The sequence below is a fragment of the Rutidosis leptorrhynchoides genome, chromosome 2 (genome assembly GCF_046630445.1).
Source record: "Rutidosis leptorrhynchoides isolate AG116_Rl617_1_P2 chromosome 2, CSIRO_AGI_Rlap_v1, whole genome shotgun sequence".
Classification (NCBI taxonomy): Eukaryota; Viridiplantae; Streptophyta; class Magnoliopsida; order Asterales; family Asteraceae; genus Rutidosis; species Rutidosis leptorrhynchoides.
The window spans coordinates 506,859,630-506,876,121 of record NC_092334.1 but is presented as its reverse complement, the minus strand read 5'-3'; positions in this window follow the sequence as shown (position 1 = coordinate 506,876,121).

Sequence of the window (16,492 nt, the reverse complement as noted above, 5' to 3'; positions counted from 1 at the left end):
TTGTGTCTTCAAATCTTCGTTTTCGCCTTTTGTCTTCGCACTTATTTATTTAAACAATTACAATGAAAATATAATACAATTACATATGAAAACCTATTATTTAGGAGGGATATTGTTATGAAATATATGTTCCTTTTTAGCCTTATCAGGTTTGATGGGTTTATATAGATTTAAATATAAGTTAATTAAAAAAATCAAAAAATATCTGTTACCTAACGGCTACAAAATTCGCCCAATCAAAAACAGCCACGTCGCCTAACGTCTTTTTTGGTGAAAAATCCGACTGACGCCCCTGGGTGTTTCGCCTGACGCTGCGTTAGGGTCGTTAGAGGGCGTTAGCAAGCCTGGCGAGACCCCTCTGACACCGCGTTAAAAATGGTCTAAACGTTACTCTCTCTTTTAGTATAAGTGTATAATAAAGTAATTTTTGATCCACTGAAAACAGCCTCAAAATTATATAAACAAGAAGACTAAAGAAAAAGTCATTTATAAGAATGTTAAATATATAGTATATAATAGTTATTCCCTTTATGTCAAATTAATAGTCTTACTTTGACTTTTTAAAAGTTTTATTTTTTGATAATGACTTTAAATAATTTTTTTGTGTTATATTTCAATAATTATATCAGCCCAAGTAGGCTTTGTCGTTTGATGTTTTAATTTTGAGCAAAACATGGTCGTTTTCTACTATTCCTACCGACCATTCTTTCCACCTATAAAAAGTTTCATCTTCACCAAAAATATCATCACCTCCATCGCTACGCGGACCTCATACCATCCACCGCTGATACTTCCACCATCGCCGTAGCGACCACCACCGACGCTACCCAAACCGCCGCAGATACCGTCTGCACCTCCATCATATTTTCCTTTTTGGATTGGCGTTCTTCAGAGAAAAAATTAGGGTTTTTTGTTACCGGTTGATGTCGTCCGCTGCATAATCTTCATCTGTTGTAACTCAGGTATGCTCTTTCTTTCTCATTGATTTGTTAATTTTCTTGAATTTTAGGGTTTATAACGATTTCTCCACCTTTTAAAATTGAAACCTTATTTTATAAAACGATTCAAATTCTTATTTGGGTACTTTATTACACCTGACCGCATCACTTGTGCGTCGGCAATTGAAATTAGGGCTCCCATTTTGGTGTTTCCTTTTGTGTGCGATTTTGGTGATGCTTACAGGTTGAATCACCTAATTTCATCCTCATCTAAAGCCTTTTGCTAATTTGAGGCAATCGATGTTACACGTTTGGTTCATACTGTTTGGTGTGTCTGATGGCAATTGAAATTAGGTTTTCAATCATTCGTTGTTTTGTGTAATTTCAGTGATGAATCAGGGTGTTATCGGCTGATTTCCATCTTCTGGTATAAGATCTTTGTACATCGAAAAAAGAATTGTCTCCATTTCTATTAAGGAGAAAGGAAATTAGGGTTTCAAGCTGTTGACCTCAAACCGTGACCCTTTGTTGTCGGATAGTTTCGCTGCATGTTCTGGTATGTACCTCGATTTTGCATTATAAGTGTCGTGACCCGGTAATTTCGACTCAAATTTAAACTCAACTCTAATAATTCTGACAGGATAAACAAATTGTTGTGTTACATTTTAAATGTTTTCATATATTCATATACCCATTTGATTTTCCTGATGATTCACAAGCAACGATTTTTAAATAAAACATATTTATGAATATACATATATGTATATATAAATTTAGAAATGATTAATAAAATATTATATGATTTATTTTCAAAATAATATAAGTTACGATATACTGAATTTTATTAAATATTTTTTTTGAATATATTAAATGATAACAATATTCGTTTTCAATTATATCAAACGTATTAAATAACGAATTATATATATCAAACTATAAAATTCTTATATATTGTATATAGGATGAGTGTTAGTAAAAGATTTAAAAAAAAAAAAAAACTTTAAGTTTGTTAAAGATATAATTATATTTTTAAGTCATATAAACTATAAAATTTATATATTACATTTTGAGTGGTCAGTTTTCTCTAAACAAACGTATAAAGTATTTTAGGCATGGGTACACTTTTTACCACGCGTTTCTTCTAAGTTATGATTTAAAATAATTATTTTGACGTTATCCTGAAAAAAAAAAGATTTTTATATAAACTTTTATCTGTCAATTATTGGTACGGAGCGAGTTTAAATATATATGAGACGCATATAATTAATATGAGGCGCATATCCTCCTAACCCTAACATCATGAGGCATATATTTTAACTTTAAAATCAAATGAGGCATTTTCTTTTGTCTAAATATATGAAGAGTATATAGTTTAAAGATGTAACTCATTTGCCTAAATTATAAGGCACATAACAAAGTTTATGAGCCGTAGCTTTTAGTCTCTAAATCTATGAGGTTCAGTTCTAGTATCAATTATGTAAGGCGCATATTATTCTCTTAAATGAGGTGCATTTGGAGCATTATGTCTTCTTATATATATATATATATATATATATATATATATATATATATATATATATATATATATATATATATATATATATATATATATAATTTTTATAAATATCTAGAACCATTTTTAACAACTCGTTTCTTAGCTGTCATGATAAGGATAAAGATTTTAACATTATTCTAAATTTTGGAATTTTTATGAGACTTTTTGACATTTATTATTGTTAACGAGACATCAAATAATGATCCGTGATTTAATAAATTTAAAAATATGTCGGCACACAAAAATACAATTAAATGTCACGGTAGTAGAAAACAAGAAGTGTCGGCCATTTTATTTGATAAACACGTGGGTTTTTTTTATATAATGAGGTTTTGTTATGTTTTTGGAAGTAAGAGACATGCATATCAACTCTGTTCTTGTTCGATTTTATACACAACACCACACTATATAATTATTATGTGGCTACCGAGATTAACTCACTTCTTATCCTTGAATTATATATTTTTCCCCACCTTTCCTCCTCGACTTACATACGCATCACATATCAATATAACTTTGAATTATTTTATTTTTATTTTTAATATTAAGATACCAATAAAATATACTACAAGACGGTTATGTTCGGGTGGTTTCAAAATGAGTTTTTAAACGAGTTAAAGCTAAGGAATCTATGGGTATTATGTAAGGAGGTTATGGGTATTGTTCGGGGGTATTGTTCGTGAATCCAAGACCAACCATACAATCATCCACTATCGTTACATCTACGCATTTTGCCTACAATATTGAATCTCAATATTCAACCGTGAGTTTCATATGCTCCCTTTTTAATTGCTTTTGCAATATATATTTTTGGACTGAGAATACATGCACTTTATTTTAAACGCAATGGATACAAGTACATATTAAATTCTACACTGAGTTTGAACCGAAAATCCCTTAGCTTTGGTAACTAGTAACTGCCGGTTATAAGAACTGGTGGGCGAGAATAGTTGTATATGGATCCATAGGGCTTGACATCCCCGTCTGTTCCAGGTATAGAAACCCTAGCCTGAACTATAAAACAGACGTATGCTATTTGATGTTAGTACACATTGGTTTGCGTGTATTGTACATGTTAGTTGCATGTATGTTAAAACAGGGGTACTTATTATATAGACGTTAAAGTTTAGCTACCAGGGTGCTCAATTTTGTAGAATATTTTGATAAACGTTTTGGATGAAACAACTAAAATCTTGTGATCCACCTTTATATACAAATTATGTGCAACATTAAAACTATGAACTCACCAACCTTTGTGTTGACACTTTTAAGCATGTTTATTCTCAGGTTCCTAGAAGTCTTCCGCTGTTTGCTTATACGTTATACAAGCTATGTGCATGGAGTCATACATGCTTTATTCGAGAAAACTTTGCATTCACAAAATCATCACCGTGTATCTTATTTTGACTGCATTGTCAACGGATGTATTATTGTAAACTATTATTTACGGTGATTGTCTATATGTAGAAATCATCAGACGTCGGAAACCTTGGAATTAGATATTCATTTATGGTGTGCCTTTTCAAAAGAATGCAATGTTTACAAAAACGTATCATGTAGAGGTCAAAACCTCACTATGAAATCAATGAATAACGTAGCACGTCAATAGCGATTTTGACGGGTCGTTAGAGTTGGCATCAGAGCTTGAGGTCATAGGGAACCAGAACTTGCATTAGTGTGTTTAACTGGTAATTGTTAGGATGCATTAGTGAGTCTGGACTATGACCGTATCTGTGTTTACCGAGTTTTACTTATCATTTCTTGTCAAAAATTACATGCTTATCATTCTTAAGTCTAGACACGTTTCCTGCATTTATTGCATACATAGTGTACAGACGAATTCATATCTTAGCATATCTATTACTGTAAACTTTGCTTGACATCTTCCAAAAATTCCTCCGTGATTTATGGAATTTTGGTATTATATATACATATGCAAATTATGTATTGAAGAGTACCAATCTAAATTCTATAATCTATTTCATATCAAAAATTATCTCTCTAATTATACAAGATGGATCCCGTATCTAGTTCAAATTCCTTAAACTCCGACAGCTATTTCGATATGGATATTCACCTGAACTCCGAAGAGAGTGTAAACGGAATGGATCAACTAATCAGCCATCACCTATTCTGGATGAATTGGGGATGGGTTCGTAGCCTACTTAGTCATTGGAGACAAGAAGAAGGTGATCCCTTCCATCCACCACATTCCCCTCTTGGCGAAGAACCTGAAGCACTTACCGGAGAACCTGTTCGTAATACCATTTTCTCTCTCATCTCCAGAGTATCTCGTCATGATTATATACTATCTCAAATTCTGGATCTTATTCATCCATTCGTCCGAACCGCCAATCATCCCGGTGTAGTAGAAGAAGTCAACGAGCTTCGCGCTCGGGTAGTGGCTTTGGAGAATATGGTGCAAAGATTACAAGCACCAGCAGCATCACTGGCATCAACAGTACCACTATCATCAACACCAACAGTACCATTACCACCACCACCAACAACATCCGCATCCCACACCTCAACATCACAATCTGTACCTCGAACATCAACGACATACGCACCATAGATACCAAGGAATACCAACAACAACAAACGATGAAGTATTGATTCATAACTTCATCGAAGAAATATTCTGCAGAGAATATGTAGTTTCTAAAAGTTTTAGAGATTACTTATTCTAGTTCTAATTGTAAACCAGATGAATGAGCGAATAGAAATGATGAAATAAAACCCTGATCGGAATGGTGCACGATTTACAAGCTAGATCTGTTTTACCAGCAACATCAACTGTAACGACCCTGACTTTTCCATCTTTAATTAATAATGGTTATTATTAATACTTGTGATTAAACGAATGTATGTTATTACATTTACATGTTGCCATGATTGCCCGTACTTGACTTTAATTGCCCGAAACGTCTTTGTGACACACGAAACTTTCACGAATAATATTTTTAGAATATTATTTACATTCATGATTGATTTTATTAATCATTTTAATTAACTAAAGTTATTAGTTAATTACTTAGGCTTCGTTGGATTTAATTGTTAATTACTTGAACTTGGGCCTTTATTAGTGTTAATGGACTTTAAGAGCCCACCCTACATCTTATATGGACTTACTAGCCCAACTCTTTCATGTAAGTATCATTTAATATGAAACTAGATGATTTATGTAGTAAGGAATCTTGTTACTACTTAGTTATATCATAATCCCCATGAAACCACCTCATTTATCCACCTTTTAAGCTTTAACATGAAAGAACCTCATGGACAAACTTCTTCCTCCCTTTCCTCTATTGTGGCCGTGGCCTTTGATGGCTTTAGAGGGGTTTTCATTTCATTTTTTTATTACTTCTACTTGCATCCTCATTTCCCAAAACACACACATTACTTGCTCACTTTTTCTCTCATTTCTTTCTCTTATTCTCTCTAAATATTGTGAGTAACTTGAACTTCTTTTTCTCTTTTTCTACTTGCTAAAACCGTGACATAACACCCCTAAATCATCATCATCATTTGTTGTTTGTTACTTATACTTAGTTGTTGTTACTTTGTTACTAGTTGTTGTTTGTTACTTACTAGTTTCAAGAATCAACTCTTTAGTTTGATTCTTCATAATATCTTGTATTTTCAAGAACACAAGAACATAAACTTACTAGTTTATGATTCTACATTTATTGTTTCAAAAGATTTAAGGTTCATGTGTTGTAAATCATACTTGTAATTCATGTTAGTAAACTTTAAAGTTTACTCTCTTAAAGATCAAACTTTGGTTTGAATCTTTAAAGTATGAACAACCCATGAACTAGTTACTAGTTACTTGTTTACTTAGCTTATTTACTTCATTTACTTGCACTTTAATTTCATGTTTGTTGGTTGTTATTGGTCAAGTGTTACTAGTTAACCTTGATCTCATTAATCTTGAACTAAAAGTTAACTTTAAATGTTCAAGAACATGTAAGTAAGCTTTATTTAAATTATAACTTGGTACACTTATGTTAGATCTAGACTTTTGAGTCTTGGATCTTCAAGATCAAACTAAGAACTATGTTCTACAACTCAAGATCTTGATTTCATAAGTTTGTAACTTATTATTAGTTTTAAAGTTCATGCATGTGTTAGATCTAAGACTTTGATGTAACTTTGGTTCATCAAACTTCATACAACTCTTAAGTGAGTTGTGCTACATGTCTTAGACCTACACTTGTGTCATAATAGTCAAAACTTGGTTAATATTACTTTTACATTTCATGTATGTGTTGAATCTAAGACTTTGATGTAACTTTGGTTCATCAAAACACTTGCAACACTTAAGTGAGTTGTGCTTCATGTCTTAGACTTACACTTGGGTTATGATGGTCAAAACTTGGTGAAAATGATGCAAACACATCAACGGGTTGTACACTTGAAGCTATATGCATCAAGGATGAGAACCATGATAAGCATCGAGCACCAAGAACCACCGAAACCTACTGACCCTACTGTTTTTCTGTTTCTGGGTCTGATCAGTAAGACCTGGGATGTTTTAATGTTGATTTTCAGATATCTCTGTTCGAGTAGATAACTTTTCATATAGGACTCGTCTTAATCCGAGTTACGGTTTAGGATTTATGGCCCTCCGATCGTCACTATGTCCATTTAACGTTGTGCAGAAAATTCTGACCTACTCGCACTTAGACCGTCGCCACGGTCAAACGAAGACGTGTTTGCTTCTGGGATTTTTACCACAACTAAAGGACTAATATACGGATCCATAGCCACTGGTCTCACCTTATTTCAGTAGGTGTAGAGGCCGTGGTGACTGACCAAACTCAGCCTTTGTTTTAAACTACTTTCATAAACAAAACTTACTTTACGCCTTATGTTTGATGATGAATGATGATGACCTTTAAGACCTTATTTACATAATTTTAAACCTATTCGGACGATTTACTGACTTAGTACTATTTGACTTAGGTTGAGGACCCGTTTGGACAACCTTCATTACTTGCTTACTTTTCGAGTCATACTTTACCGCTACTTTATCATTGTGAGTTATAGCATTCCCTTTTTACTTTAACTTATTTTGGGAACTGAGAATACATGCGGATTTTATGTTTTACATACTAGGCACGAGTACTTAAACTTATATATGTGTGGGTTATATAACGGCAGAAACATTCCCTTTAGCTCGGTAACGTTTAGTCATTGGTTTTTGAACCGGTGAACGCGAATCTTAGATATGGATCCATAGGGTTTGACATCCCCACTCGGGCTAGTCGCGCTAGCATTTAACGAGTGTTTAATACTTCGTAGACATACGCACTTGCCAAGTGTACTTTCAGGGGGTGATATATTATTAAACGTTAAGTTAGTTACCGAGTGCCCAAGGTTGAGCATATACTTAAACATACGGATTTGGATTACTGTTTTGAAACGCTCTTTGTAGCACTGAAATCTCGTGGCCTACCTTACGTACTGTTATACTTAAACTATATCTCATCAACCTTTGTGTTGACGTTTTTAAGCATGTTTTTCTCAGGTGCTTAAGGTTATTTGCTTCCGCTGTCGTGCTAGTCTTGCTGTAGACACCCGCTGCTCTAGAGTTATCACCGCATGAACTGTTTAACTTGTATTCACACTTTAATACTTTTGAACTATGATTTGTAACGACCTATGGGTCACGCACTATTATATTTGCTTCCGTTCATTGAAGCATACTTTTGGATGTAAAACATTTGACGTTGTCTATGACGTCACCTTTTTTATCATGAATGCGAACGTATTTTGAAATAGCATATAGTGTTTGACCTTGTAATGATCCTGTTGTTGATGATTCGTACACGATGGTTTTGTACGGGGCATCACATCAACAGTACCGTCAGCATCACCAGCACCGTCAGTACCGTCAGCATCGTTAGCATCGTCAGCATCAGCAGCATCTACAACATCACAAGCTCCGCTAGATCCATAATCACTGCAAACATCATCACTAATCAACAATACGTATATCGTATCAACGAGTTATGAAGTATTAACTCATTCCCGCTGAAGAAATTATATGTATATTATATATATATATATATATATATATATATATATATATATATATATAAATTTTGAGATCAAAATAAATCTTTTCGTACTAAGCTATTACGTGTGGATCTTAACTACTCGGTTAGTTCATGTTATTAATATGCTATGATGTACATCCTTCGTTAATGACTTAACAATTGTTAACTATAATCTCTGCTTCGACTTAATAGATTCCATTTCATAATAAATCAAGTGTATTATTCAAATACATGTTTGATTTTACACTTTCATTTTCGATGTACTTGAAACTTTCCAGAAAACATCACTCGTACCTTGCGAAGTTAGCAAGAGTTCCATAAGCACCAACATGATTCAATGAGGAAATATCAATAAAACTGAATAACGAAGTATTGATTACATTAGTGAAATACTCCGCGAAGATTATGAAATCTTTAATGTTTTAGAGATTATTCATTTCTAATCCAGCCGAAAATCAAATGAGCTTAATATGATATTAACTCATTAAATCTGTATTACATCTGAAGAAAATATACATACATATATTTTCATAAAGACTGTAATAAAATTCTCTGGTACAAAATATTACTTGTGAAACTTTTAACGGGTAGGTAATACCCGAGAGATATATAAATTCACAATTAATATGTTACATTCTTCGATTCTAATTCAGCAAATCATCAACTATACTCATTACTTTCACAACGATATACATTCTTTCATAGAAATCAAAACAACCATTCGCATCCAAATTTGATTACATATTCTGATTTTGAAAAATTAGAATCCAAGCCAAGATTTAACAGAAAACATCACTCTTAGATTCTTACATCTTTCAAATGCCATACTTTGAATTCAAAAATGTACTAGAACATCATATGTATATATATAACATTCATCTATTTCAATTGTGAGCTTTCATTCTGAAAAGCAACCAGTCTACGAATCAATACTCTGAATGTTGAAAAAGCTGATGAAGCAGCAAAAACTGTAAGCGACTTTAACAGTCGAAAGTTTGATGATAAAGATTAGTGTGTTGGCAAAGCTCAGAAAAGTTGGAACTGGAAAACGGATTGAGCAAACCATGAAGGAGCCTGTGGACAAATCACAATAACTAAACCTACCTTCAAAGAATCCAAATGATTCAGTGTCTGCTGAAGTCATTAACGAATACCTTGTTCCTGACTCTAAACCTTTACAGACAAATCCTCTTCACCATCCTTTGATATTAGAAATTCTAAGATATCATCGTATCTTTGATTATAAATATCCTCGATATTTCAGAAGATATTTTCATAATGATCCTTATCTGAAATCATTTATCTCCTCGCGTTATCTGTATTACATCATAAAGGAAACTGTTTAGTTTCTATATTCTGTAAACATTCGAATTTAAAAATATGAATGTTTTTGAAGTAGTATTGGGAACTGAAGCATGAGTTAGGATAATATAATGACACTTGATCAACGTGATTATATTACAGTAAGTCATGCTGAGTTTCTAATGGAACGTGATAAAGATTCACAGATCATACCCTCATCATGAACCATGTTACATAACTCTTTCATTCTATTTAACCTCTAAACATATTAAGAAAATATTTTTCTTGATGATTCGGTCTTTTCTGGATATTCTGGTAATTTGACAAGTCAAATCGTGCTATTACCTTTCCTTTCTGATTTGTATATTATGATCATTCGAAACTCCATACCTACGAATTCTGGACCATTATTCGCTTGACTTGAAGTCGGGAAGAAGAAAACAAAAGCATGAAGCTCCGAAATAGAAATGGGAGTATAAATCACAGCAAATAAGAAATAGCGTTAACTGTGGATGTCAATGATTATAGAAAGACAGAAGCAGAAACATCGAAATATAAGGGAAGATATAAAACCCAACAACAACCCAGAAATTTACAAACCGTATATATCGATGCATATAGCAATATAAAGATAGGGGAGAACTAAAAACACTATAAAACCAAGAGTATAGTAGAAGTAAATAGATTCTTCCGGCGGGAGATGAAAAAGAAGAATGACAGATATGAAAGTTAGGAGTATATCAAGAAGCAGAACTGGATGGAGCATATTGACGAATGCTTTAAAATATGAATTGAGGGAGAAAGAATAGAAGGTATGAGCTGTGGAAAATAAGGAAATGAAGAGGGTGGATTTATAGTGAAATATCCGACAGAGCAATCAAAACAGATTATCGCATTTAACCAACGAAGATCCTATCTCCTTAATTACCGAAGAACCAAATCTTATTACGAATATTTTCTCTAATTTCCTTGAATTTCGGAAACCAACCGTGATTACGTCACCGGTTAAGACGAATCTGCATTTACTCATCTCAATCTTTTATGACAGCTTCACTCGTACGCTTCACATGATCGAATTGTTTTATCTATATTAATCAATAGTAATAAAACTCTATTTTTTAAACTCATATTCTTCATGAAAATATTCTTGTTGTTGACCATGACAACCTCTGTCAAATTTCGGGACGAAATTTCTCTTAACGGGTAGGTACTGTCATGACCCGGTAATTTCGACTCAAATTTAAACTCAACTCTGATAATTCTGACAGGATAAGCAAATTGTTGTGTTACTTTTTAAATGTTTTCATATATTCATATACCCATTTGACTTTCCTGATGATTCACGAGCAACGATTTTTAAATAAAACATATTTATGAATATACATATATGTATATATAAATTTAGAAATGATTAATAAAATATTATATGAATTTATTTTCAAAATAATATAAGTTACTATATACTGAATTTTATTAAATATATTTTTGAATATATTAAATGATAACAATATTCGTTTTCAATTATATCAAACGTATTAAATAACGAATTATATATATCAAACTATAAAATTCTTATATATTGTATATAGGATGAGTGTTAGTAAAAGATTTTTAAAAAAAAAAAACTTTAAATTTGTTAAAGATATAATTATATTTTTAAGTCATATAAACTATAAAATTTATATATTACATTTTGAGTGGTCAGTTTTCTCTAAACAAACGTATAAAGTATTTTAGACATGGGTACACTTATTACCACGCGTTTCTTCTAAGTTATGATTTAAAATAATTATTTTGACGTTATCCTAAAAAAAAGATTTTTATATAAACTTTTATCTGTCAATTATTGGTACGGAGCGAGTTTAAATATATATGAGACTCATATAATTAATATGAGGCGCATATCCTCCTAACCCTAACATCATGAGGCACATATTTTAACTTTAAAATCAAATGAGGCGTTTTCTTTTGTCTAAATATATGAAGAGTATATAGTTTAAACATGGAACTCATTTGCCTAAATTATAAGGCACATAACAAAGTTTATGAGCCGTAGCTTTTAGTCTCTAAATCTATGAGGTTCAGTTCTAGTATCAATTATGTAAGGCGCATATTATTCTCTTAAATGAGGCGCATTTGGAGCATTATGTCTTCTTAAATATATATATATATATATATATATATATATATATATATATATATATATATATATATATATATATATATATATATATATATATATATAAATATTTAGAACCATTTTTAACAACTCGTTTCTTAGCTGTCATGATAAGGATAAAGATTTTAACATTATTCTAAATTTTGGAATTTTTATGAGACTTTTTGACATTTATTATTGTTAACGAGACATCAAATAATGATCCGTGATTTAATAAATTTAAAAATATGTCGGCACACAAAAATACAATTAAATGTCACGGTAGTAGAAAACAAGAAGTGTCGGCCATTTTATTTGATAAACACGTGGGTTTTTTTTTTTTTATATAATGAGGTTTTGTTTTGTTTTTAGAAGTAAGAGACACACATATCAACTCTGTTCTTGTTCGATTTTATACACAACACCACACTATATAATTATTATGTGGCTACCGAGATTAACTCATTTCTTATCCTTGAATTATATATTTTTTTCCCACCTTTCCTCCTCGACTTACATACGCATCACATATCAATATAACTTTGAACTATTTTATTTTTATTTTTAATATTAAGATACCAATAAAATATACTACAAGACGGTTATGTTCAGGTGGTTTCGAAATGAGTTTTTAAACGAGTTAAAGCTAAGGAATCTATGGGTATTATGTAAGGAGGTTATGGGTATTGTTCGGGGGTATTGTTCGTGAATCCAAGACCAACCATACAATCATCCACTATCGTTACATCTACACATTTTGCCTACAATATTGAATCTCAATATTCAACTGTGAGTTTCATATGCTTCCTTTTTAATTGTTTTTGCAATCTATATTTTTGGGCTGAGAATACATGCACTTTATTTTAAACGCAATGGATACAAGTACATACTAAATTCTACACTGAGTTTGAACCGAAAATCTCTTAGCTTTGGTAACTAGTAACTGTCGGTTATAAGAACTGGTGGGCGCGAATAGTTGTATATGGATCCATAGGGCTTGACATCCCCGTCTGTTCCAGGTATAGAAACCCTAGCCTGAACTATAAAACAGACGTATGCTATTTGAGATTAGTACACGTTGGTTTGCGTGTATTGTACATGTTGGTTGCATGTATGTTAAAATAGGGGTACTTATTATATAGACGTTAAAGTTTAGCTACCAGGGTGCTCAATTTCGTAGAATATTTTGATAAACGTTTTGGATGAAACAACTAAAATCTTGTGATCCACCTTTATATACAAATTATGCGCAACATTAAAACTATGAACTCACCAACCTTTCTGTTGACACTTTTAAGCATGTTTATTCTCAGGTTCCTAGAAGTCTTTCGCTGTTTGCTTATACGTTATACAAGCTATGTGCATGGAGTCATACATGCTTTATTTGAGAAAACTTTGCATTCACAAAATCATCACCGTGTATCTTATTTTGACTACATTGTCAACGGATGTATTATTGTAAACTATTATTTACGGTGATTGTTTATATGTAGAAATCATCAGACGTCGAAAACCTTGGAATTACATATTCATTTATGGTGTGCCTTTTCAAAAGAATGCAATGTTTACAAAAACGTATCATGTAGAGGTCAAAACCTCACTATGAAATCAATGAATAACGTACCGCGTCAATAGCGATTTTGACGGGTCGTTAGAATAAGTGTCTTTAAACTTATAATTTCTGTGCTTAATAAGTGCGATTTGTTTGCGATGGTTTTGGGTTGTTGTGGTTGTTGATAGCTTTTGGTTACTGATACTGTTGTGCTTGGTTACCGTGGTTGTTGTTATCACTGAAAAACCTATAAACGATAAATCAGAACGGAAGTATTGTTTGTAAATATTTATGTGATTGTTTTGACTGGCTGCAACTGTCCAGTCGAACTTATATTATATATGGTTTATAGAATGTGCCTGTGGTGATAGACAAATTTCCGTTATGAGTTAAAATGATAAAGAATGAGTTACATCTTGGTATGGTAACCTATGAGTTGCAGCCGTTGCAATTCATGTTCTTTTCATTTGAACCGTATATGTACATATGTTCTTGGCTACTGATACTGTTACGCTTGCTTCCTATGGATGTTTTCACTGGAATCTATAAACGATAAATGATGCTACAGAATGACTCTTTGTAAATGTTTTGTTGTTGTTTTGAGTGGTTGTGACTGTCCACTTAAATTTATATTATAGACGGTTTGTAAAATGCGGCTGTGATGATGAACTAATTTATGTTATAAGTTAAAATGACAAAGAATGAGTTGCATCTTGTCATGACAACCTATGAGTTGCAGCCGTTGCAATTCATGTTCTTTTCATTTGAACCATACACGTACATTTTACATACTGTTATTCATGCAGGAATTATCACATATACTATTACCTGAACTTTTTTATGTTTTTTTGAGTGACTGTTGATGGTCTTTTTGATGTGTTCACATACTGTAGGCTCCAAAAGACTCTAAATATTTGCTAAATGGTTGATTGCTGATTTTTTAAGTTGTTTATTGTGTATTTTCTCATACATGTGTTGATTCATACACTCTATTCACATAAATGAGCTTCTTCGTTAGATGTATTGTGTTGAAAGATAATAAACGACGATGATGATCAATTAGGGCAATATAGGTGGATCGATCAGAAAAAGTATAATCGTATTATGGCGGGGCAATCTGCAGATTGCAGCCAAAAGGTTTCATACTCTCTTAGTTGAGTTTAAACATTGATCTGAGCCTCGGTTTCTTTGCTTATTTTTACGAGCTTTTAATACTTTTCGGTGTATCGTTTCATATCTATGTTGAGTCATACATGACTTTATGCTCATAAATGAGCTTCATTGTTTTTTTTCCTGCTGTTTTTGCTTCAGTGCCGTTAATATCTATTGGTTCAGTTATATTATATGGAAAGATGAAAAAAGGCAATGATGATTATTTTGGGCGAAATGGGTCGAGTGTTTAGAAAAAATGGACTATTATCATATTGTAGCGATACGGTTTTGTAGTTGAGTTTCTATATTGATCTGAGCCTTGGTTTGTTTGTTGTTTTTTTCTTTTATTCTTATTGCTCTTTGATTGTATTTTCTTTAATTTGTATTAACTCATGTGTGGATTTTGCAAGTTTCTATGGCTTACGAATTTGAGTTATGTCGAGTGTTTCTGCGATGCTTTGGATGTCCTGACCAGTTTTTGTGACTATAGTAAGTTCAGAGGATTTAATTTCAACAACGCATCATAGGATTACAAAACCCTTATGATTAGCAGGAGCATTTGTGGCTGATTTACATAGAACCAAGAAACTGAATTAGGTTTGATTATTTTAGGATTTATGTTCAAATATTTTTTATTGATTTAATTTGTTTGTTCTGTTAGGTGGTTGTACTACATTATATGAAAGTAAATGGGGAATTGCTAAAAGGGAAGAAAACATGGGTCGAATTAAACAGGTTTTTTATTATTTATTTTTTTATTTATGAAAGTCAATTATTATTTATGTTTATGTCATTATCTGTAATGGTATCCTATAAGGTTTTTTAAAAATAGGTTAGCTATTAAATACTATGTTGTGAAATTTGAACTGTAGTATTGATTATAAGTGTTTTCTTATTGGTGTTTACTACTTTTATGCAAATCATGATTATTGAGATAATTAACTGAATTCCTAATGAATATTGAGAAGTAGGTAAAGAACCTTATGACGGCATTGATGATGCATAAAATAAGTGAAAGGGGGACTAGCAAATTCAAAGACAAAGGTAACTTCATCCACAAAGGGGCTAATTTCTGTCAATCAGGTAACTTTATTCACAAAGTCATTATGTAGGGCTACGGTTTTATGTGTCAACGTATATAGTTTCTTATTTGTGTAAAGCAAATATGGGTTGACGGTCTATTTCGTTAATTAACGCCTTTGGAATTTTGATGTAGATGATTTTCATGTTGATATGCTTATGTTAAAGGGTGTAAATGTGAATATTTTCCTAGCTAAATACAAACTAGAATAACCTTAATATGCATCTAACAAATTTAGTTTTTGTGTTTTCTTATTTACTTTTCAGGTTGTTTTGCTTCTGTTCTGCACCTTTCCGATCTTAATTTCATTATAGGTATTAGTAACTTAATTTCATTATGACGGGTACAGTATTATTGTTGCATATATGTTCCTTTTATCTGTTGTTAGTATGTAAATAGGTGTCGAGTACGCTGCCAAAACTTTAGTAGAGCAGCGTGGTACCACCACATTAGTAGAGGTCGCTAATTTTGAAACACCGAAGCAGCAACGCGTTTCTGGACCTCCCACTAGTTATATAATATTTGACGAAATTTATAATAGATTATAGCATATATATAAGTGGTAAAAAGCCTCAGTTGTTTGTGGGCCTGTATCCTTGAAAAAATAGGTGCATGTTCAAATTATGGGGGGTAATTTTCTCCAAGGGTTGTGCCTCTGGTATCCTTCACTTTGTGCGGGCCAACCAGTT